Below are 25,556 nucleotides of genomic sequence, written 5' to 3' on the forward strand. Positions count from 1 at the left end.
GCCATGAGGAGCTGGTTGTGGAGACTCCCTAAGTTTCCACAGTATCAGTGAGCTCTGAAAGACATTTCTGAAATTCTCACTAAGTATTTCGTGCTTAAATTCTTACAAGAGTCACCCAGAATGCATGCGAAGTCTTTTTCAGAGCAAGAACCAAGTTTTTCTGGATCCCATTCTGTCTTTATAAAAGCTTATTTGAGTCAGGCCTGATACAGCAAAGATACCTTTACAGCAGCTTAGGCCCACTAAGATCCCCATACACAGACAGAACCTTTCCCAGGAGCCAGGTCAGGGTAGGAGTTAATTCAGTGTGATCAGACCTCAAGTCATCAAAAACTTTGTATGAATCTACTCCCCACATTTTTTTTTTTTTAAGTATAGATACCAGTAGGTATCAAAAGTCTTCAGTTTAATAAGGTGCATATCTTGGAAGTCACAAGCATATATATAGGAACAGGAAAGCAACACTTTAAACAGCATAAATCCACAGCTGTTCAATGTGGATTAAATAAAGCCAGATTAAATAAAAATCTGAAGATAAATCTTCCCTTCCTTGTCCCCACAAGATGGATCCTCTTGTTTCACCCACTTTACAGTTGATCATGTTTAGTCCTGTCTTATGCAAGCCCCACAGTATTATCTAGGTCACTACAAAAGCATTTTGCTTTTCATCACCTTTGGGAGTTGGTGATAGATTTATATGTTGCTACAAGTAAGACCCCTGCTACTGTTAGGCTGGGGCTGATCCACCCAGATCTGAACATCCACACCTACTCTAGTTCACTTCAGCTGCCTTTTTTATAGTGGAGACACATAAGTGTTTTTACAGTGTGATTCATGTCCTTATAGATGTGATTCATCTATGTGTGGTTAGATGAATACATCATCCCTAAAGAGTGTCTGTTTTTCCCTGTTTATAATAAAGGGAGATGAGGGTACACAGCTCAGAAGAAGCTATATGCATAGCAGATGTCTAAAACCAGATATAATAAATATAGCTCTTTCAGCCTGCATCTATGCTGCAAGCTTACTGCTTTCCTCATGCTTACCTGAATTCAAATGGTAGTCCCATCTTCACAGTGTTAGTGCCCAGAAAAGGCACAAACTTCTCCTCCTCCCAGAAGGTTTCCTATGACCTGTATGATGCAGAGACAACAGGACAAGCCACCATCTCATTTTCTGCTGCACCTTATCCCCCTAAGGCTGGGAAACCAACACCACACTGTACCACAGATTAAATGATGAGAAACTCATCAGACCAATCAGCTGTCAAACCTGGATTTTATTATTCTCTGTTGACTCTGGCATCACATGATAGGCTTTACTTAATTAGATACACATTTGTGTTAATTACACATTTGCAGTTATCTAGCATTTAATTACTATCTCCAATCCTTTGGCTATTGCTGAGTTCATTAACAGTATAGGCAGAATGATTAGTGTGCCTCTTGACAGAAGCTGACCTGTTACAGGTTTCTTTCTTGTCTACTAGGTCATATAGAAATGAGTTTTCAGATTCTTGCATTGATTTTGGAATGTTTATTGACAGAAACATTGATTAATATACAATTTAGTGGTAACTATACTCATATATCTTGACACTCTATTTTTTTCTCTTCCAGTTTATTTGTGTAAAAGAATATTTCCATTAAAATGGTTTCTTTTTTTAGTAAAATAGGTCTGAACTTGCTACTTCTGCTTCCCACTAAATTTTCCATTCTCAATAAACTATTCCCGTGTCAGAGAGAGACTGAAATCCAGCAGAACCAACAGCTTCAAAATCCTTACAATGCCAGACTCTAATAGAAGTGGTTGGCAATTTTCCAGTGAAAATGTTTGAGGATCTATATTAGGGAATATATTGGTTTCTCTAAGACTCCATCTGCTCCAGAAGTTTTATTTTAATTTTCCCTCAAAGATACCTTACCAACATTTTTTCTGTTATCTCTTTGGCTTTCAGCAGCCTTCTCTGGTCTTTTTCATTAATGGAAACATATGGCCACACAATAAAATAAATATGCATCTTGCTTTTGCATTTTAAGCCCTGGAAAACTCCCCAATCCACATACTTCAAGTCTTTCTCTGGCCTTGTCACACTGGTCTCTCATTTGAGTAATAGTTTCTGTTGTATCAGTCATTATATAAAAATCCATATAGATTTTTCTTTATTTAGTCAAAAAGAAGGCTGTTAAGTTCACCAGCTTCATTTTCTTCTTTCTTTTTTAAATGGACATATTTCTACACTGTCATCCAAACTAAAGTTTGTTAGGAACACATGCCCTCAGAACATTTTCCTTTTTGTACATTTTTTTTTCCCCTACTCTTTTCTCATGCCCTGTCTAAAATAGCTTTCTCTTATTTTCTATCAGCTAACATGACAATCGAAGCTGCTGACATTTAGTCTTAACTTTTAGCCAAACTTTCCTTTATCCCCGTGGCAAAAAAAATCTAACTTTCCACGTCTTTCTTTCATAAAGGTTGAGATGTTACCCTGACTCCAGGTAAATGACTCAAATCTGCCCAGACAGCCCAACTCATTCTGTTTTTCCTTTCAGGAAACTTTTTGAATATGCATCCTGTACAGTTCCTTGATAATAGGCATACAGCCAATACAATATCCTCTGGAAAATGCCTGCTCTACTTCAAAGCATGTTCTCCCTTAGATTCCTGAAACTGTAACTTCCTGAAAAATCCTCTGCCTTCTGCACGAGCCTGATGTGAAGGGCTTTCAACGTCTACACTTCCTCTTCTGTAGGGAATACCTAAATAGGGAAAAGTCTAGCTTCTGGAATCGGAGATATCATTGTTACTGGTATAAAGCTGCCTGTCTGAGTGAGGATGAGGGGAGAGGGACAAATTTCACTTTTCAATTTGTTCATGCGTTAGAGTCAGCACATATTAGCAGCCCACTAGAAGTATCCCAGATGTAGTGCATTTGTGTGATTTGTAAGGTTAGAAGTAAAGAATTAAATTCAAAACATGTTTAATAAGGCTGTACTTTTTTGCAAATGATAGAAACAAGCCAACTTATACTGAGGCCCAAATTAATTGAATTGCAAAAGTGTAAGTATTATGTGTTAAAATACAAGATTATCCTACAAGCTTTTATGTTGAGTATTGATAGCTGAAATCTCATGGTAGAAAATGGCACATTTAATACAAACTTCTGTCTGGCTTTGGGAAAAGTACAAATCAGAGAACCTGTTGAAAAAATACCACTGATTATACAAGGACTATGTTTTAATGTAACCTGAGTGAGAGTGTTTAGCACATGCTGAAATACCAACCCGGGCTGAGGGTCTGGATGGAGCATTTTGTAGCTCCTATCTGTGCCCCCGTCTGGGTTTCATTTCTGCAGAAACCAAGGCACATAGGATGGGGCAAGTAGCACAAGTCCAAGCCTCATCCTGATGTGAAAGTCAGGATGCAGGATGACTGGGAGCCCTGAAGCTCTCCTAGGTTGTGCAGTTTGCATATAGCCCAAGTAAGACAATACATAAATGCAAAAAGTGAGCTCCAACACAAGAAATATGTCAACTTCTTGCCCCACAGAGAGAATTAAAAGAATAGACAATACAATACATTGTTAGTAAATGTCAGTGATAGTAAGAAACTACTATATTACAGGTTTTTGTCATTATATAGGGCACCTTCAGCCACAGTGCACAACAGTGTTTCATGACATACTTTTCCCATTTGGTTCTTTACTGAGGTGTGAATATTTTCATTGATGTTGTGCAGTCATTTGCATTAGTATTTATGGGTCCTTTTCATTCTGAAAGGTGAATCTTTAGACATTTCTGACATATCTGAAGAAAATAGATGTATAATCCTCTAATGCAGAAGGGGAAATGTCAGAATCAGGTTACATCTTTTACAAGCTGCCAGCATGAGTTCATAGGGACACTGGGCCAGATTCTACAATCTTTACACCAGACTAATCATAAAGCATTGGCTAAAACATGTGAGAGATGTTTACCTGTTACAGATGTTAAATCACAGCAGGAGCCACACCTTCTCCCTTGACTGTAGCAGGAACTCAGTGAAAACTAACCTAATTTAAGCCGTGGTCATATGGTCACTTGAAGTCTGCATAAATCTCCATAGCCATGAAGATGGACAGACAGTCTGTGCCTCTTCCCACACATGTTTCAGAAATCCACATCTGAGATGGCTAGAAACTAAACTGACCAAAGGGGGAGCGGGGGCAAGTAAAGATTCAAACAGTAGTTTTTAACCGTGCCAGTTCCTGGATCCTATTCTGGGACCAAGGATCTACGAGAATGCTCTTGCTGACAGAAGGGAAGAAGTGAGAAATACCCGAGGATAAGAGGGAGGAGAGGACTGCCACTTTGGACAGCACCATGGTTTTATGTTCTAGTAACATGAATGTGTAAAAGGGGCTTAATTTACTTATAGGCAGTATTTAGCATCGAGACATGCTAATAATGTACATCTCGGTGGAACTGGTTGTGGAATAAACTTCCAAAGGATACAGAACAAAGCTGGTGTTTCTTTACATTTCGGGAGTACTGCCAAATCTTTGTCCTTGATAAAAGACCTCCTCCTGAAACACAGGGATATTCATGATATATAAACCAACCTTGCTGCTGCCTGAACTATCAAAACACTTCATGCTAAGAAGTGTTTCTGTAACTCAAAAGAGAAGTGCCAAAGGGTATATGAATTGCTGCAGCTTTTGTGACCCGGTTTATGTGAAAGGTATTCAGATGTTACAGAGCTGGGAAGCAGTTCAACCACTTAGATATAGTATTTGATTTGCAAGTATTCCTCCTACTTCTGGTGGAGTGACTCACAAAACATGCCTCAATGTAAGAAAGTGTCTCTGTACCTAATATTCAGTAGTGTGTTACAGATGTCACCAGGCTTGCCTCTGTCGTGCTCAGTTTGGGATTTTTGTGGTTGAAAGCAATTTCAGAGCATTTTTTTTTGTTACACGTTGATGTTAAACCAGGAGTTAAGGCCACTAATCTATTGTGTTCACAACACTTAGAAGGTCCTCAGACTACTACTTTAAATTCAGAAAATAAATATCAGAAACCTGCAGGCCAGAATCATGCCTTGAATTTGGAGTATCCCTGTTTAGTTCAAGTATCCATACTACTCTTCCTGCCACAAGGAACTATAGTTAGTACCCATCCCTACATAGATAAAAAATAGATATTTTGGAGAAATTTTTCAGGGTGAGGAAAAAGCCAACACAATAATAAATGAAGGTCAATGCAAGCTCTTTAAGTAAGCTGTTTTGCTGAGGGCTGAATATGAGAAATCATATTTACATGGTATAAGGAAAATATGGAGTTTAGCTCCTGTTCATCTGTGTTCCAGTCCCCGAGTTCAACATCAGAACATAGATCTTTAATACAGATATTATGATTATTTATTGTTTATTTTGCACTGTTTTTTACTGTTTCAAACAAAATCTGGGCCTTGCAGTCCTTAACAGTAATGAGCTCATGGTTAAAAATGGCTCCAGTCTCAAAGATAGCTGAAGAATCTTCATATATAGCTGAAGAATTTTTGATTATCCTCAGCATTATGCTTTCATCATTTAGAGTCAAATCCTTATGTTCTTACCTTTTTCCCCTTATGCCTTTTTACTCCCATTACAGAAAGAATGATTTTTTTTCTTCCTGAGGGGTTAAGTTTTAAAACCAAACGCTTGAGTTGCCCTATTAATAATAATGTAAATATTCACCCAGTAATGGAAGAATAAAACATTAGCCCCTTCTCATTTTCCCTCAGAGAGCTCAGCAGTCCTAATTTTGTATTTGTATCCTGAATTCTTGAGCTGTTTTGATTTTTAGCATCCAGTGACTTTGTTATATTCAGCCTCTTCTGCTTCACCTAGTGCTGAATTCCATTTATGTCATTTACGGTAACATCTAAATGAAGTTTTAAATTGATGTAGCACTCTAAGTAATGGCTATTTTCAGTATTTCTTTATTCTGTGTTTACATAAACTTAAAACAAACACAGTCTAAATTCATGTAAGTGGAAGAAGCATAAAATAGCTACATGACAGATCAAGAGAGTATGAAACCAAATAAACCTTTAGAATAATTAAGTGTTCCTGTTGAAATATGCTGTTATTGTAGGAAGTGGAATGTTAAATCACTTTAGAAATCCTTAGAGGTGAATTCACTGAGCTATTACAAAGCAGAGTAAAATACACACGTGCATGCACACACACACATGCACACATACACATGCTATTTCACAACATCTGTTAATAACCCAAGAATTACCCACAGAGAAGACACAGTAAAATAAAACACTATCACCAAGAAACAGTGATTACCATATAATAAGAACACAGGTGTCCCTAATCAAAATGCACCCTCTAAATATAATTTTATTTAGAAAATTCGAATAAACAAAGATGCCTATCCAAATTCTGTCAAGATGAAAATCTGAAACTGTTTGAAGCCTTGAACTTCCAGGCTGTCTATTGCTAGGTACACAGTGTCCTCTGCTCCTTTTGAAATCCTTAAAGTAAGCGGCTTGTGGTTTTCGTTTTTTTCAGGTCTCACACTGAAAACCTGAGGGTTAGGTATCTGGCCAATTCAGAGGTTTATGTGGGATGGAAAGACAGCAGGGTGTGATGGAGGGAGGGAGAGAGAGAAAGGGAGTGAGAAAAGAGGAAAGAACAGTAGGAAGGAAAAAAAGAAGGAGAAGGGAGACAGGAAGGAGAGAGAAACTTGAACAGCCTTACAACTGTAGGACTGGTTAAAATACACAGACTCTCTGAATGTGCCACATGCTGCAGCATGCCAAGGTCACCACCTTACACTTCATAGTGGGGGGTTATTTGTGCATTTATTTTTGCTTCTGCTTCCTTGTTCCAGTTTTGGTAGACCAAAATGCAGATTATTGATAAATAATCTGAAAGGAGATGATGTAGACCATTAGGTTGTCCTGTCATTACTCTATATCTCTGTGTGCCATTAACAAAAAACTGTAAGCAGCATCTCTGTGGGCACCTGGACCATGTACTTATGTTTCTAATATATAAAAAATAAGAACTTCATGTGACAGGTAAAAGATTTAACAAAGAATAAGCAGCACATTATAGAACATATTTTCAAAGGGAATAATTGTGTCTACTAAACATTCAGGAAGTTTCAAGCTTTCACATTTATATCAATTTCCAAAAGCTGCCTAATCAACTGAGAATTAAACAGAAACAACTGCAAAATCTAAAATAATTGCTAGTCAGTTATTTAGTCATGTTGAGGCAAGACACCATTTTATCCAGTAGTCTTTGTGATTCTAAAATAGCAACGTGTCTATGTGTTGCATATGAGGAGAATTAGGTACCTAAAAATGGAGTCCTATCACTGGCTAACTTCATGAAAGTGGTGTACGAGCAAGGGTTTCTACCACTCCACTGAAACAGAGTTAAGTGCCTCCCCCAGATCTGCACTCACAGACATGAGACAGGTGCCTGCATCAGCCCTTCCCTTGGGTACATAAAAACTGGTACTCTAGTTCAACTAGTAGTTACAAAACTCATTGAAGGTCTGGGCTGAAGTCCTACGTGCGCTTGTTCGAGCTTTTGCTGGCATGAACTATAAGCATCCTATACCACCAGGCTGCAACAAAAAACAGACTCTCTGCGTACTTCTTATTGAAGATGACTCTTAGGACAGCATGATTAATAACTACTCTGTGGTCCAGTGACAGGAAAGCTCATCAAATATATGGAGGACAGTTTTAATTACTTTCCCTTATGAATATTTAATAATGAATATCTATTTATATATCATAGAGCAACTCCAATGGGTACGATGCCAATCCAGAATAACTAAGGAGTCAGAGCACTTTGGAAGACAAGACAGAGATTCCTGTCCAGGTTTTGGGTTTATTTAGGCAGTAAAGAGACTGAACCTTAATCTTTCATGTGCCCTGTGAGTGCAGAGGCCACTGAACTGTAAGCTATTCTCTGTGTGGCACATAAGATACAATCATCTTGTTTGGACCAAAAATGCCATATTTGCTGAAATTTAGTAAGTTAATGTGTTCTGACAAAATAAAGTTGGTTTAGAAAATAACTGACCATCTCATTTCATCTATAATAACAGGATCATCTCTTTTCTTGTATTTCCATTGTGTTTGCTCGGTATTTTCTGTTAAGAGCTCTTTGGTTGAACACTGAGATTTCCTTCCCAAACAAACATACAAGTTTCTGTTTTCCTTGGGGAACAGGAGAGGTCTGCATTTGGAATTGGGCATTGAAATAAATGGATGCATTACAATGCTTATAAACTGCCATTGGATTAAACAGACACTAGTATACATTACATTTAAACGCTTTATACCATACTTGCTGTAAGAGGGAAATGAGCTTATGACCCTTAAAATGTCTAATTTCCTACGATTTACACTTAACGGATGGAGAATAATGGAAGCTACTCCAAGAGGACACATTAAGAGAAGCTTTTCCTGTCAAGGTGGATATGCAATTGTTCTGGGCAGGCGCTTCAAAATTAAAATAGGTTTCTGTTTTTTCCCGCAGTGTTTTAAGCCAATTTGCTGCCATTTGATATGGTATTTAACCCTTTTATTAATGAGAGTGAGCTTTGCTTTCCGTTTGACTCCAGTCCCCTTCCCATAAAAAACCCAAAGTGCCACAGTTATAATATTGATTGCTCCTCAGAGGGGTTTGACAATACAATTGTACTTAGGATCCTGTCAGGAAGATTAGGACCCTATCTGATGCTGACTTCAACATTTTATGATTTTACAACCTGACTTCTTGATGAAAGTCAAAGCAAAGTATTCCTGAAGTAGGCTTTATACAAAAGCATTCCTACATTCAATATTCAGGGTTCATATCACTAAAATTTGTTATCATGTTTGAGGGGATTGCTTCAGCTACTTCACGGCACTTTGTAGGGAATGATGTGTCTGACAGATATAGAAAGAACACAGATCTATTACCTGGTGGAAACATCCAGTGAAACATCCATTTAGTCTAGAGAGGGTGTTTGACAACCTTTGTAGGTGTATATGTGAAGGGCTTGGTACTTTCTTAGTAAGCACATCCTACATTACCATTCTTGTAGAACAGTAACTATAGTGATTTTTGTATAGGGCAGACTATTTCTATTTTTAGGCTCATTGGTTGCTAATTCTTAGTCACAGAGCAGGTCTCTGATAGTCATTCCTAGAACGTATTATCTATCAAAGATACAAACCCCTGTTTTCCTGGTGGGTTTCTATTTAACTGTGTCAGTCCCTGAACTTGAATGCTTCTCTAGCATTGTTTGGGGCTGCACCATTCTCACAGGGCAGGCTTTGGCAATGTGTACAGGGAGCATAAGTATGACCAGGTGTGGTCAGTTATTCTGTTAACAAAACCCCATCCTGCTTCCTGTCCAAGAGCTGAGTGCCTTGTACATCATTATCAAAGACAGGGAGGCAAAGAAGCATCTGAAATGCCAACAAGAAAAAGGAATAAATGTCCTTCTACTACAACCTGGCTTGATTGTTATTAACGATATGTAGTCAACACCAACAACATCATCATTCTTATATCAAATAAAAATGCAGGAAAAGTTCAAACACGGGCAGGTATGGAACGAAAAGTGTCTTGTTTATTTGTTTGCTTTAAACCAGCTGTGCAGCTCTCACATACTTCAACAAAATCATATCCAATGATGCTTCATTGAGGGCTTAAACCTGGTGATACAACCCTGCTCCTTCTGTTTGACGCAAATGCCTGGGTTTTTTTGCTGGTCACAAATCTCTCTTGCCCTTTTTGGAAGGGCCTTGCAATCACAGAATCACAAAGTAAGCCTCAGGAGGTCTCTAGTCCAAACAGGGTCAGCTATGAGATCAAACCAGGTAACTCAGGACTTTATCCAGTAATGTCTTGAAAACCTCCAGGAATGGAGACTACACAACCTCTTTGGGCAACCTGTTAACTATATGTTATTGATAGGAGAATATTGATAGGTAGATGTCTACTTCAGTTCACACTGCAGGCCCTTCAGCAATCCCCAGTTATTATCTAAGAACTACACCTGCACATTACAACCAAGGCATGGACATAAGGTGAGGGTAGAGTCTCACCTCCATGTTTGAAATGCAATATAACCACTGGCACAGATCTGTAGTAGAACACAAAACCTAGTGAAGACAGATCTGTCTTGGAAAAATGTCTTCCCTGCTTTGGATAATCATTAATAGGCATTCAGATGGTGGCTTGAATGGGGACAAAACTGAACTGAGTGAGGAAGTATAAACACTAAAGAGGTTTTAAGCTGAGACTCATCTATGATTTGAATCTACTCTCTAGTAACAGTCACACGAGGGTTTTTTTTTTTTACTGTGAGGTATTTATTTGATCATAAATATGGACAGAGTCCAGTATTCTTCTGTTTGTGCTACAAATTTTATTTATTTCAAAGCCACTTTCAGTGGTTAGTAAGGTATGTTACAAAAAAACCAGCAAATATCATGTTAAGTTCACATGGGACTTTTCTAAGAAAAAACATTGTGCCTTTCCTTAGACTTTTAGAGCCCCTGATTTATGAATACATTGTTTCATTTTCTGATTTTTTTTTTTGGTTGGGTTTATTCGTTGGAAGAGAGGAGAGCTTTTTAATAGATAATTCAACTAGACAATTGGTAAACATTTTAAAGCTAAAGAATCACTTTTAAACATTTAATCTGTTTTAAATTTCTGTAGAGAATCTGTTTATTTTTATGAACTCTTTCCAGAGACTGGTTTGAGATTGTTGCAACTTTTGTGGTTGACTTACGTTAGTTAAGTCAACCACATTCCATTAGCAGCACATGACAGCAGTACAAGAGGACCATGAATAATAATTACTATTAGGTAATTTAATATTTCTGCATACTCTTGCACTTAGTGTGTTCTACATTCTCATGCCACCTGTATAATCTGCCTATTTTGAGTCACCACAAGGGTGTATGGAATTTCCTTAACTTTGAAATCTTGATCAGTGTATCTCTTCCAGATGTAAACCCATATAAAGATATGGGAAAGTGTAAAAATATCATCTTGACTGTCCTGAAATTTAAAATTGGAAGCTATTATAGCTTTAGTAGAGTTATGTAATATAACAGATGTCTCAATCTAAATATTCACACTTATATACCTGAGTAAAGAAGATAAAGATGGGGCCACTCATTGTAACAGTATATTTGGTTTGGATACACTATAAAGACAACGGATAGCATTATTACATATGACAGAGCATGTGTGAGCAGAGATCAGTCTGCACTTACACATGTGCAGAAAGGCTTCATTTTATTTCTTAAGGAAGAGATGTAAGAATAGGTCCAAAACTGGTGTAAACTGTCTAACTACCCATTCAAGCTCTGACCATCAGCTAAGCAGCTGCCCTCTACATGCTGTTCTTGCCTGTGTCACCAGATGTTGTATAATCTTACCCAAAGTGATAGAACTGCCAATTTCTTAAGGTCAATCTGCAAAAGATTCAATTCCAGCTCATGGGAAGGGTTTAATCTCCTGTTGCCGAAAATGCCTTAAGAACCTGGCTAACAAAATACTACATGAGTGTACAAACTTCAACTACTTTTTTCATTCCTACATATGGACATCGATGTAACATTTGAAGAATTCATTCAGTCGGAGTTAAAATGAAGGATGGAGACCACACTGGGGAGAAAGGAATGTGGCCACTCTTTTCTGTCTCAAGCAGCCAGTTATAGACATGCAAAGGGACCACAAAGTGACAGAAAAATAGTGTTAAATTACCACATTTAACCACCTTTGACAGAATGTAAGAGATTATAAGAGATTTAAGGCAGGAAAGAGCCAAACCCTCTGTCTTTTCTCATCCTTTTTCATTCTTCCCTCCCCCATATTTGCAGGTACCTGCTCCAGGCAGGACTCTTCTAACCCATCTCTAATTAACACTTCACCTAATCTTCTTATAATACTGCTAATTGTTCGCAAACAGGCGATTTAATCAACACTCTGCTAACAGGCAAAGCTTTATTCTCTCCACTATTCTGTGCTTTGACATAGGGAGAACTAAGGCAACTATGTCCCAATTGCTTTGTTTCCATGTAATTTAACAGCAAGACATTATTTTCTCATAAGAGGTGCTTTGAATTTTTACTGCTAATGAATAAATTAACTAAAAAGGTTAATCTGCCTACATGTTTATGAAACATTATGCAAATTACTCTCAAAAAGGTTTAATGGTGATTGAAAGCAATTGAAAACCATGGTACATTTCACTCAATTTTAACTTTTTTTTTTTAAAGTATACAAATTGCACTCATTTGAAATTTTACAGATGTGTAGGGCAAGAGATCATTTTTATAAATTTAAAGTAAAAGGAGCTTTCTTATAAATTTTCAGCTTTCCAGATTTCCAAGGTTATGGGGATTCAACTGAAAGTAGACCAATGAATTGTGAAGGATGAGAGTGGTTTAATATTTTAGTTACTAAACCAATAATATTTTTTTAACACACATTAAAGAAATGGACAAAATGTTTGTCATACCAGTTTTTTTATCAAGATTGTGTAAGATCTACTGTCCACTCCAGAGTAGTGAGGGTTGATAAGGGCTGAATCTTGCAGCTGTGATGCATACACTAAACTCAAGGTTCATGCCTTGAATGAGATGGCAACTCTTTAACACTTAAGTAAGTCACTCAGTTTCCATGGCTCTATTCTAAATTCAACAACGGAATACATTAGATCTGGTCGCAGGGAGATGAGACGTGTTTAGAAGTACAAAGTAAGCCCCACTTTCTGCCTTTATTAACAACTGGTCTTGTCCCTTTGATTGAAAAAGAATGGAAGGATAGGGAGAGAGGGAAGGGATAGAAAGAAAAGTAGGAGAATTTGGTCCTATAAGTGTTTATAAAAGATGTTCATGGGAAACAAAACAATAGGTCTGTACATAAAGGTTTGTATTCCAAAAAAACAGGAAAGAAAGAGCTACTCCTCTAACTGTGAAATGCAATAGCCCCATGGCTTAGGAAATATTTACTTGCAGACAAGTCACTTGCATTTATTTCATTGCTGTGTTCCCTCTTTCAGTTGGATTTAAAAACAATCTGGATATTTTTCATAGGGGGGAACGAGATGCATTTCTGAAAGACAATAATAACTTTACCTGGGAAATTAATGTCTGATTTGCCTAACAGCTAAAATGTTTTAGGCACTTATATAGGCATTTGTGTTTTAGCAAAAAGATGGACATTTTTTCTGCCTTTTTTTTGGTTTAGACTTTCCTAAAAACTTATAAAAACACCCAGATTATAACAAAGAATTTTTTTTTTAATTTTGTCCATGTTCTCTCATTAATTTTTTATGAATATATGTCTTAATCTGCCGTGATTTTGAAAACATTTCCTTTTTTAATTTGATAGTTTTCCTTTATTTTAACTTCATTTTTGTCAATCATCCTTTCTTTTCTCTGCTTTTCCTTTTGTGGGCAGGAACTGGTGAATAGAAGAAGGAAACAAAAGAAGAAAAAGAGGAAAACCAGTAGTTTGTTGTGAATATATTCAGTGTTACGTAAAGTGTATACATCTACATAAAAATGCATTTGAAAATTTTCAAGCAGCTCTGTTTGCAACTGTTTACTTCAAACACCCCTGCTGGGTGTTCAAGATTAGTTAGCTGCATTGAATGCTGCTCAGAGCACTGCCTTATATCTCTTTTGGAAAGTAAAAATAGTGCAAAATGTGTGTTTGCAGTACATGAGATCTGTGCTGACTGCCAGCAGATTGAATAGTAAGGGACCATCCTCGATTTAAGAGCTCTTGACTTCGCATGGTTGCAGTGGAAATCAGCAGAGCCCTTGAAGGTAGCGTGATGCTGACATGAAGAGGAAATGGCTGCTCATCCTGCACCAGTGGCCTTGTCTGGGCAGCTCACTTCCTCTGTTGCCTCTAGTAGGCCAAAGCTGTCCACTCCTACATTTCAAAACTTACTGCAGCTATGTCATCCTCATAACTTTCACTGAAGGGCAGTCTTGCTTAGGGACTTGAAGTATGTTTTGTCATTTCACTTCTTTAGAAGATCCTACTACTTGTTATCACGTGGAGATCAGTTCTCACTTTCTACTGATATCTCAAATAAGTAATGAGGGTTCCTTAAATTCTTTTATATTCTAGTATGGTTTTATAAAAAAAATAGCCAGAAACATAAGAGGGTTTTAGCTGCTGTTTAGAAAAATCATAGCCTGTAATCCCGTTCAAATTCTATCTTAAAAGCAATTGGCATTCTTGCTCCCACTTCTCCTATGTGGTGATTCCCATAGCCAGATCTCTCTGACAGTGTTTTTCTGATTTCTCCCACAACTGTTTTCATGGATATTTTATATCTTTTTCTTCTTGTACTTGAACAGGTTTTGTAAGTCTTTGGTGTTTCTCTGATTCCCCCCGTGTCTAGTTATAAACATAAATCTCCTATCCTTTAGCCTCTGCTGGGTGCTTTTGTTCTGCTTTTATAAATTTCAATATCCTTTTCCGTGGTAAATCTGAAATGAGTTTGTTTGAGCACAGGGAATCAGAAATCTGATTAGAAAAAAATGTTTCAAAGGAGATTGTAGCAATGCATTTAATATTAGTAAAACTTCCCTTTAATTACGTGAAGTTCATCATCTGGTGCATAAAATTTGTACAGAAACAAGTGAACTGTGAACAATTCAGAGATTCAGGGAACTGATCCTCTTTTTCAGCCTGGGTAAAAGCAGGTTCCTCCATTCCCCACACTGTAAAACGCTGATTTGTCTGTGAATATAAATTAGAAAAGACTTAGGGCTACTCAAAGTCACATCTTATTATGGCAGGTGGTGAGGATTGCTGGCACACTTCCCACTTTGGCAACTGCCTCACACCTTATCCAAGAGGATAGATGCAAAATCAGGGTGGCCGGGAATCAAGCCCCAGCTTCTCATAGAGTGGATAAGTACCTAAAGGCTCTCTTCAATAGCTAGGCCTTCACATTTGGGGTATGAATCACCACAGAATAATTTTTCTCATAAAACTTACAGCATTTTCTACTTCTGCCCATGTCAGAGAAATACTATATGAGAAAGCTTTCGTTCAGCAATTCTTTTCCCAGAACTGGCTTGGAGCCAAATGTTCACAGTTCCACATTAGTGGCAAAAAGCAGCCAAGTATTTCTCCAGTTTCAAGAGGGGGAAAAAAAGTCTACTCTATTTTCTACTTGCAATCCAGATGACTCTTGACTGAGCAGAGAGGAGCTTGTCACCTGGTCGCTCCTTCCTCCTTTACAACTGTCTGGGAATCTGGCAGAAAAATATTCATCTGCTTCCAAATCATGAGCACAATTTGTGGTTTGTGGTTTATACTTCTTCTTGTTGTAGTAGGTGCAATATTTTGCCCTCTGTGCTTTCCCAATAGTCAATTGTGTCATTAGTCATTTTTGTAGCAGTGTAGCCCAAGAAGCAGTTAAAGGTTTTAAAAGCAGTACCACTCAGACCATGAGGATTGTTTTCCACCCCATTGCAGTGTTTGGCACACTTCAGAGCCAAGAGAGGACATGGCCACTTTCCACCTGAAGACCTGCGCAGAGGACCAGACCAACCCACTGATTCCAGCTGGAGAGCAAGGAGAGGTCACGGAACCGGTTAGCTACACCTAAAGCACACAGAAGAGAAGTGACCTCATGTCTGCTAGATCACTCTTCTTCCTGAAATGTTTTTACTCCCAGTAACAAGAGACCCAAACAGCAAACAAAAGCTGTTGGAGAGGTTTGTTATACGGTCATAAACAGATAGCATGTACCTTTAAATATTTAATGTCTGAACTGAAATGTCAGACTTTCGTCATCACTTCTGATCTAACTTCTCACCTCAAAGGCCTCAACAAGACCAGAACTTCAGTTGCCTAGGACTATTTACTACCAAAATGTTATTTTTAATAAATTAATCTCTTGTTTTAAATTTGCAGAAGCAGACAAAAAAATGACTTATTTTCTGTATATTTTTGTGATTCAAAAAATGTTGAGCATTTGGATGTTTTACTTTCCCTCAGACCTGAGAACTCTTACACCAAGTAATGCCCAAGGGAGAATTTTTACCTGGTGTTATAATGGGAAGCCTGGCAGATTTAACACATTACACCAGTGTTTGCCTCAATTAGATCTCATTTCTGTGGTTATTGGACACATTTCAGATAGTCTTGACCATCAGACCCTTTTAAACTCTCATTGCTCACAAAGTTACCCAGGACAATATTATTGCAGAATGATTTAACAGTCTCCAGATAGAGCACATTAGCAAAGCAGACAAAACTCTAGATACTTAAAACGTATGATTTATATTTTTATAGGGATTAGCAAAGTGATTTGAATAAAATAAGAACCAGCTAAGGTTCAAGCTTTGTTTCCAGATTTGAAATTGGTCAGATAAATTTCCAGTAATTTTATTGGCTCTTTCTCATTGTCGTTTTATTCTTACTCATACCTCTCACAGGCCTCCTTCCACTTCAGTGGAATATTGTTTGAAAAAAGACTGGGTACAAACTGAGTCAAAGTAAAAACACTTTGCAAAGAGAACATCCATAGATACACTGGGCACATAAATCTTTCTATATATTTTGCTCCTATTTGTAAATAATGGTCTCAGTTCAAACACAAGTAACAATATCAAGAGAGAAATTCAGATACTTAAAACACGAATCAAATTGCAATACATATAAATTGCCATTAAAAAGAACATAGAATACAAAACTTGTACAATACCCACTTCCCAATTTTGATTAATCCCTGGAGGTCTGAGCAGTTTCACCCTAACCAGACAATTCTTTCCTCTAGGCCTGACTGGGCTCTAGATGGCGGATGGAGTTGCACTTAAATTTCTTAATTGTATGAGCAAACTCAACTCACATTTCTGTCACTGAATTTGGAGCCTCATAGCTATTGCCACTGAATGCTGATGACAGCATCTGACTCTCATACAGTAGTTCTATAACCACAACCCTATCAGGGAAATTTTCCTCCCTAAGTCCCCTGAGAGTGGATATCTCCCACTTCCCAGAAGAAGGCAGGGATGGAGAATGAGTTCTAGGTTAGGTTAGGATCTAAGGGATCTGACTGAGTTTTTGTTTCTGCTCTAAGACCTAAGCACATAAATATAAGTTAGCTATTGAAGTGTTAGACATAGTGGCAAGCCTTTCCTTAACTCAGACCTGAGACACAAACTGCTTGGACTGTGTAGTGTTCAAAAAGTGGATCCCACATTCTTAAAAAAAAAGCTTTTGATCTTGCCTGTAGCATTCGAGCCCTGAAAATGGAGCTAGTTTCTCTTCTCCTCCATCCCTCCAACTGCAATTCTAGAGTCAGCTTTCATAGAGCTAATGGTATGGCCCATAATATTACAAAAAACAGGCATGGCATAGAGGTGTAACTCCCTGGAACATAGTTTACAGATAGTCAATGTATGGAATTTAACACTAGTGTAAAGTATGCAATTAGGCACCTTCAAAAATCTGATGTGCAATTAGTAAGCATTTCACAGTAACAATCAATACAAGTAAATGAAGCTAACAGTTCAGTGTAATCGTATATCAGCAAATCAAATGCAGACTGACATGCTATACCAGAGTAATTTATTTCTGCTATAGATTTCAATGGAAGTTTTGTCTGTTGACCTACATATGCTATGTTGAATGTAGTACGTAGAGATTAACAGCCATATAGGTTGACATTGAATCAAGTGATCATATTCCAAATGAGCATCAAAGAGCCAATTTTTATTTCTGAATACTTAAGTATTCAGGAACCCATTAACAGTCTATTAATAATGTGGGTTCACTGAAAATAAATTTAGGATTTCTGTTTTTCAGGAAGTCAGAACCCCAGAACAGTCCTCCCCTGCTGCACTGCACGTGTCAACACAGAGAAGCATTTCTTTTTTTTCAGTTACCATGCTTGATATTTAGTATGAAGGTAGGTAAAGGAAAAACAGAAGAATCCATCACCTTGCAGCTGAAAATTTTCAGAGCAAGTTACATATTGGTTCTGATTTCTCATGCATGCTGCCGTAAAGTTGACAGGCATGACTCACTCTCCACTCACACTAAATGCAACAGTGTGAAACTGGCCTAAACAAAATAGCACTTCAAAGGAACTTCTTTGCTATGTTACTCTGCACTCTTTCTCTCACCCTCTGGGGACAGACTTTTCAGTAGGACCTGTTGCGATAGGACAAGGGGCAATGGTTTTAAACTAAAAGAGGGTAGATTCAGATTAGATATAAGGAAGAAAAATTTTATGATGAGGGTGATGAAACACTGGAACAGGTTGCCCAGAGAGGTGGTAGATGCCCCGTCACTGGAAACATTCAAGGTCAGGTTGGACTGAGGTCTGAGCAACCTTATCTAGTTGAAGATGTCCCTGCTCATTGCAGGGGGGTTGGACTTGATGACCTTTAAAGGTCCCTTCCACCACAACCTATTCTATGATTCTATGATTCTCTCTTCAGTATCTCCCTATTGTCTTTCATCTTATATAAAGGATATTATCCTTTTAGAGTAGAAGTCATCATGCATAGATCTGACAGAAAGCTGTCACAATGCAAAAACTAAATAGCAGCAATCTTAAATGTATGCTTCAAAATAAATTTGTTTCCTTTGATACATTTTACAGTGCTGTGCCTGTAATCACGGACTTTCAAAATAATTGCTCCAAGAGGAAATCTTAAATTATATTTGGAACATCTCTTTCAAATACCCAGTCAACTGAGTGTTATCTGCATTCTAATGAAGATTGCCCAAGTATTAGTCTTACATGAAAGCTAATTGTCTTTCACTTTGACTATGTTTCTTCTATGTAGCCCACTTGCAGGAGTAGATTAGTATTTAACTGAAGGTATAGAATATATAGGAAAGCAAGAAGAAACAGAAGGAAGGACAACACTAAGAATGCATAGCAATGCAATAGCACCATATTCTAGTCTGCTTTACATTATAAGAGTACTGTGCTGAACTGTCAATAGTTTTCTATCTGGATCTAGAGCCCAAAAGGCTTGTGGCTACTCCAAGATGAACTTAAATCATTTTTAATAAAATATGTGTGAGGTATAGAGTGGAAAACAACAGAAATGATGAGATTTTCACAGCCACATAACAGTAAGTTATTTGATTTCCCTGAAATTCCAGACGCAGAGCAATTCCTTTCTCATTGTAGGATGTTGCCCTGCAGCATGTATTAGAGCTGTCGCTCTGCTGTTTCACTCCTAGTGCATTACATATGTGTACAATATAGTTCTGCTCCCCGAGGTTAAATTTTGCTCATTGTACAACCAAGACCCTGAGGGCTAACACACACAGTTGAGGAAGTATTATTTTGTCAATTTTGCTATAGAACTCTATCCAGCTATGTGATGAAATTCTTGGTTTACTGTCCTACTTGTGCATGTGTTCTTTCTCTGAAACAGATTATTTTAATATTGTTCAATTTAAAAGGCCATTCCAAAGAAAAGAAATGGAAACTTCATCTCTGAATAGCATTTTCATGCCGAATGAAAAAAAAAAAAAGAAAGAAAAAGGATGATGGAACCAAAGATCAATAGCTTTTTCTAATCTACAGTAGCCATTGTCTGCATGACTGAGTGCTGCAGTCAGTACTAGCAACACTGATATCCAGATTCGTCATGCATATGAGTTCAGTTCAGATACACAGATTCATCAGTTCTGATGTAATTGACATAGCCAAAATCTCTAAGATTAGGATTATGGACTCCTGTGCACTGTATTAACCTAAATAGCTAGTTGGTATTAACAGTGGCCCTCAGCTAGGTCCTTTTACAACTGTTTAACATATATAGTACTTTCTATGCTTTATGTCTTATGCCCCAGTGATAAACAGAAAGCATCAGGCATGCCAAAACAATGTGAAAGGTTAGCTTGTGCTACCTCAACAAGGGTAAGTCATAAATAAAACAAAAAGGAACGTGATGGAAGACATCCATCTTTAAGATGAAGGGGCAGCAGACATCTGATATGTTCGACTGTAGTACAGGATGGGGGAAATGGTGCATGTCCAACACAAAGTGCCATGAGATTTTCAATATTTATGTAGAGCATCTGTAATTCTATTAGTGACTGAATGTAAAAGTTTCCTGTCAACCAGAAGTTTGTTAAGGAATGTGTCTACATTAGAAGGAAGAAGGGCTGAATTAAAAATTAATTTATTTCAGACTTTAGTCTATAGTCCAAGTGTCCTAACCTGAGGCTTTGAAAGTTCCCCCCCTTGTTTTTCCTTTTATCTAAGTGAGATAACCTTTTTGTAAAGAATCCTGAAAGGTTGTGTTGTATTGTGTATTGTATATTAGATGTTACTGTAGGATTGCTGTTTTGAAAACCAGTTAAGTATGAAATAAGGAAGTTTAGGTATATCAGTCATTTTGGTCTTTGTTATTTCCTTGGGCTTCCAAAAGGTTTATCTAAAAATAATGTATTTACTGCTATAGGAAGAATTAATTGTGTTGTCATTTGAAAGCATTTCACTTAGTCAAATGATCTCAAGAAATAACTTTGAATGTCTCCTAGATAACTATTGCTTGTGTAATATTGTTGATTAAATGGGGCATACCTTAGGGATCAACTGTGACAACAGTCTTGTGATGGAGCAATTAAATTGTTTTGACTATCTTATAACCTCAATGACTGTTTGCAATATTTAAAATTAACATATTTGAAGGACTAAAAGAAAAAATTGTGAACAGACTGGGGATAGACTGTAGTATATAAGATTGTCTCATCTATACTTCTTAATTTTATTTTACAGTAATGTAACTTCATATAATTGCTTTATTTATTATAAATCATTTACAACTTTAGCTTTCAGGAAGCATGCAAGGTATTCCAGTGGAGTCAAAACAACTATTTTTTTTTCTCTGTAATGTGTTTGATGTTTCAACAGAAATTCCTCACCAAATATGCAACATTACACTGAGGAGACAGCTTTTCATCACCTCAACTTTTACCTTCTGTGTTAAAATAACACATGTGATATCAGAAAATAATATGATACCAAATCTTGAATAGGTTTCCAACACCTAAATGCACGTCAAAAGCTCTTTGTTGCTGTATATCTGTTGGAGGCTACACCATCTATGTCTTATACCTACGGAATGCAAAAAATGTCTGTGGTTACCCTTCCCTAGAGTTCATTTGAGCAATCACAAGATAAGCTTCCATGAGAAATTCCTTGATCCTCTACCTGTAGGTAGCAAAGTTGTAATTAATAAATTACTGGCAATCTTATCAAGCCATCGCTCTAGTCATGCTTCTCAGTTCTTCCACTAGTGGAAAGCATGCTACTTGTCTGCAAGCTTGTGCCTGGAGTAATACTGTGGTGGATTAACACTTTGACAGGCTGACAGAATAACCTATCTTGGTTTTGTTCATTAGCATGCACGAATGAAAAATTCAGAACATGTCAATGAAACGTTCAAAACATATGTATGATTCAAAAGGCATCAGTGTTTGGTTTGGACACAGAGTCAGCTGAGATGTTTTCATTCATCAGCTGACTACCAGTATTTACTGGCTGTCAAAAATTATTTTGCAAAATACTAGAAAGATAGTTAAGGTTATATTGTTACTGAAGGATACTAAAATTTCATCCCTTTAGGTCTACAGAAAAAAAAATTCACTATTTTTCGAAACTGATTATCAAGTTCATGTAGATCTGAAGCTCCAGAATTTTGCAGTAAAGATCTCAGCATGACAAAGGTATTTGAAGAGATGCCTTGAACAGCCTGCCATTTTGCAGTACTATGTGGATTAAAAACAGGATTAATGTAAATGATCAATCAATATGGACTAAATGATTAAGGGTATCTAAATTTCTTGAAAGGCAGACACAAAACTAGTCTGTTAAAATTAAAATATGTGTATAAAATCCTGTTAAGGAAAGTTAGCTTAAGGTTTGTCTAATGACAATCCTAGCTGCTTCCAGAAAGTGACAGTTACTAGATGAAATAAGAGGATTTAATTCCAGAATCTTGTAATTGAAACTAAAATCACTAAGTAAAAGCACTTGCATGAAACAACTGTTAAAAGCACCAAAAAGGCACTGCATATCCCAGCACTTTTAACTATTGAATATTGGAAAGGTCAGAAGTTAATCTATTGGACTCTCAATAGAAACAATACAATTTCACCAAGCAATTCATTTGGTCCGTAGCATTATGTTCCGTCAGTGCCTTGTGAGATATTTATTTTCAAGAGAATAGTCAGCACTTAAGCAAACGTTTCTTGGAAAAATAATATTGAAATCAACAAACCAATGGTTTCAAGGCCAGGGAAAGTTAATTAGGGCCTGAGGAGATTACAAATAACAGTGGAAGAGAGTGTTTGAGGTAGTGGGAAACGTTAGGAAGAAATATATGGATGAGGAAGAGGAGGGGAAAAAAAGGAAATACTTGATCCTTTGCTGAAGAAAAATGTGTTGTGTTTCCCCCACAAATGCTGATATAACCTTACAAAGGAAGAAAACAACCTACATAACCTAGTAACTAATGTGATCTCTGTTTATCTGTTACTTTAACTAGGAATTCAGGCTCAAATTAATTTGACACAGAGAAAGAAGAAAGTGATAAGAAGACATAGGCTAGGTAAGATTTGCAGGCAGATGTAAAGAACATAAAAATGATTTATTTGACCTTCTTGTCAAGGGGATGTTTACTGGAATAAATCAAAATCTGCATAAACAGAAAATCCTGATCTTTACACTTTTTTCCTTCTCTATGATTTTTCAACTGTCCGACACTCATTGAACAAAAAATAAGGCAAACTAGATGAAGTCTAAGTTCCAGTTCAATAGTCCATTAGGGGTATTTATTCTGGCACACATGTTAAAATCAGGACACTTTGTCTTGCCTTTTTTTTTTTTCCCTGATGTGACCTTATCCTTCCCAGAAAGGAGCAGTTCACTTGGAGCAAGCACTAGTGTCCGAGAATCTAATCAAGGCAGATAATGTTTGATGGAGTAACTCATGGTTTCATTTTGAGAATCATGTGGGGTTTTTAACTGTATTCTGGAGTTACACAAATATATATAAAATGTTTCTGTATATAAACTAACATATCCAAATGTGGAGAAAAGCTTAAAGCAATTTGCTCTGTGTCTACTGTACTGACTGAGGAGAATCTAAAAAGAATGATTTGGAACAAAAGCATGATTTTTATTACAGTCTTTTGGATTCAGGAATTTTATGTTGTTACTTTTGTAATAACAGATATTTACAGAAGCTCTCAGGCCCCTCTGTGCCACCGAATGTTGAACTTGTTCACAAGCTCTGGTGCAAATGATAGCTTATGCTAAATTTATATTACTGCAAACTAGCACAATTGATCCTGACCCTTGGATAGGCAGATTTGGTACTAAAACTGACATAGAAGTGGCAATCTGGGCAAATACTTTGGTGACCTTGTGAATGCATAAGTTTTCATGTCATTCTCTGTCTGACAGGGCAATATAGACGCATAGCTATAGCTACATAATTGTTATTGGGCTCACATTAGGGTCACTTTTAGCTAAAGTAAATCTAGCTTTGCAGATACTTTCCCTGACCAGATACACATGAAGTTTCTTGAAATTCAGGATTTCAATAAAATCCTTAACACTTCAGATTTTTGTTACTAGCATTGTTGGTATTAGTCTGTTTCACACGGATTTAACGTATTTCAAGGTACGCTATGTAAGGTTAATCTTGTAATTTGGTTTTAAGATGCAAAGTCAATGTAATCTTTTTATAACATGGCTGTGGATTTCACCTAGTGTTTATAAACCAGACCATAATGTAAATTAAGTCGTAACTATAAAGCATTAAATAAGAGAAGATTCATTTTTTTTTCAAAAAAAAAAAGCTTTTGTAGCCTTATTATTAGCCCATAATTTTTTCTCTCCTGAAATGATGTAGGTGTCTTTGAATCACTAAGACAATTTTTCTGCTGGCTGCCGTACTCTGCTGAGTTCTATCAGGCTGGCACCTTATTTTGTAAACTGAGAATGTAGTAGAATCTCACTTTCTTTTCTTTTCTGTTACAGTTCTCAAAAAAAAAAAGATTTTTAAAACATTCAAGCTCTGTCAAAGAGGTTTAAAATTATCACCTCTCCTACAAAACAAAAGTGCAGATGTTTTGAAAGTTTTCAGCATTGGCTTGGAGAAAGCTAGAAAGCAGTTGTGACAAGCATTCAGGTTTCCTTATTGTTTTTCCATATGCTGTCAATGTTTCTGTGCATAATTTTATACATCTACTGTTTGCTTGTTTCCTGTTGAATTGAGTGATATGAAACAAACCTTGGGCATAGCAACATTCTCTTTTGCAATTCTTACTGTCAGTCTTCGTTGTACAGAACTTCCATTGGACAAGAACTCTCACTGATGTGCAGAATATATAACTCAGGTTTGATCTGTGCATACACTTTTTTCCTGGATCAGAGATAAGACATAAACACAAGGTCTTGTATTTGAGAGAAGTGGGTCAGCTGGTAAAAACTGGTGAAATATTTTGCCCAATATAATATTTTGAGAATATTTGCTGATGATGTATTTACAGTAAGTTAAGTTCAGGAGTATGTGAAAGTCTCTGTCACACAAGCTATTTAGAAGTTACTATTGTTACACACAAAAAGCACATCTCACCTTTTGTTTTGACTTACTCTTGATTCACATTGAAGAAAACAATACAAGAAAATACTGAAGCAAAATCTCCATGACAGAGTACATTGCATCTAATCGCAGGTATGCTGTTTCAATTCACAAAATGTCAGGTGCCTCAGGAGACCTTAGTTTAGCAAAGAGTTCATTAAAGTGAGACCAAGAATTAACTTGTCCCCAGATCTCTAGCCAGAATGCCTGTAAAATCTATGAGTAAAAATCAAACCTTTTAGTACTTGATGTTTGTGTAGTTTTCCCAGTGCAGTAACAAAGAGAAAGAAGAAAGATTGACCTTGATGAACCAGAGCATGTTCAGCGGAGACCACAATATGGTCAGGAGCTGGAGCACTTGACCTGTGAGGACAGGGTGAGGGATCAGGGTTTGTTCAGCCAGGAGGAGAGACAGCTGTGGTGGGGTGACCTAGCAGCCCGCCCAATACTGACAAGGACTGACAGGATTATAAAGAAGACAGAGTTAGTTTTCACAGCAGTGCAGGGTTGGAGGATGAGAGACAACATAACCTGAGATAACAGAGGTTCAGACTAGGTGTAAAAAGAACCTCTGCCACCATGAGGATGTTCAGGCAGAGGGACAGCCTGCCCAGAGGCTGTGCAGCCTCCAGCCTTGGCGGTTTTGAAGACCCAACTGGATAAAGCCCTGAACTTTGATCTAGCCTCATAGCTGAATTTGCTTTGAGCAAGGGGTTGGACTAGGGACCTCGTGAGGTCCTTTCCAGCCTAAATTATCCTATGAACCTGTCACATTCCTTTCCTGTGAAACTCAGGTGGACAGCTGTTTTAGGAAATCCATTTCTGAAGACCATATGAGAGACAGGATGAGCCACTGGTTCAGTTTGGTGAGACAAATGCTGCATATG

Source organism: Gymnogyps californianus, chromosome 5 (genome assembly GCF_018139145.2).
Source record: "Gymnogyps californianus isolate 813 chromosome 5, ASM1813914v2, whole genome shotgun sequence".
NCBI classification, from domain to species: domain Eukaryota; kingdom Metazoa; phylum Chordata; class Aves; order Accipitriformes; family Cathartidae; genus Gymnogyps; species Gymnogyps californianus.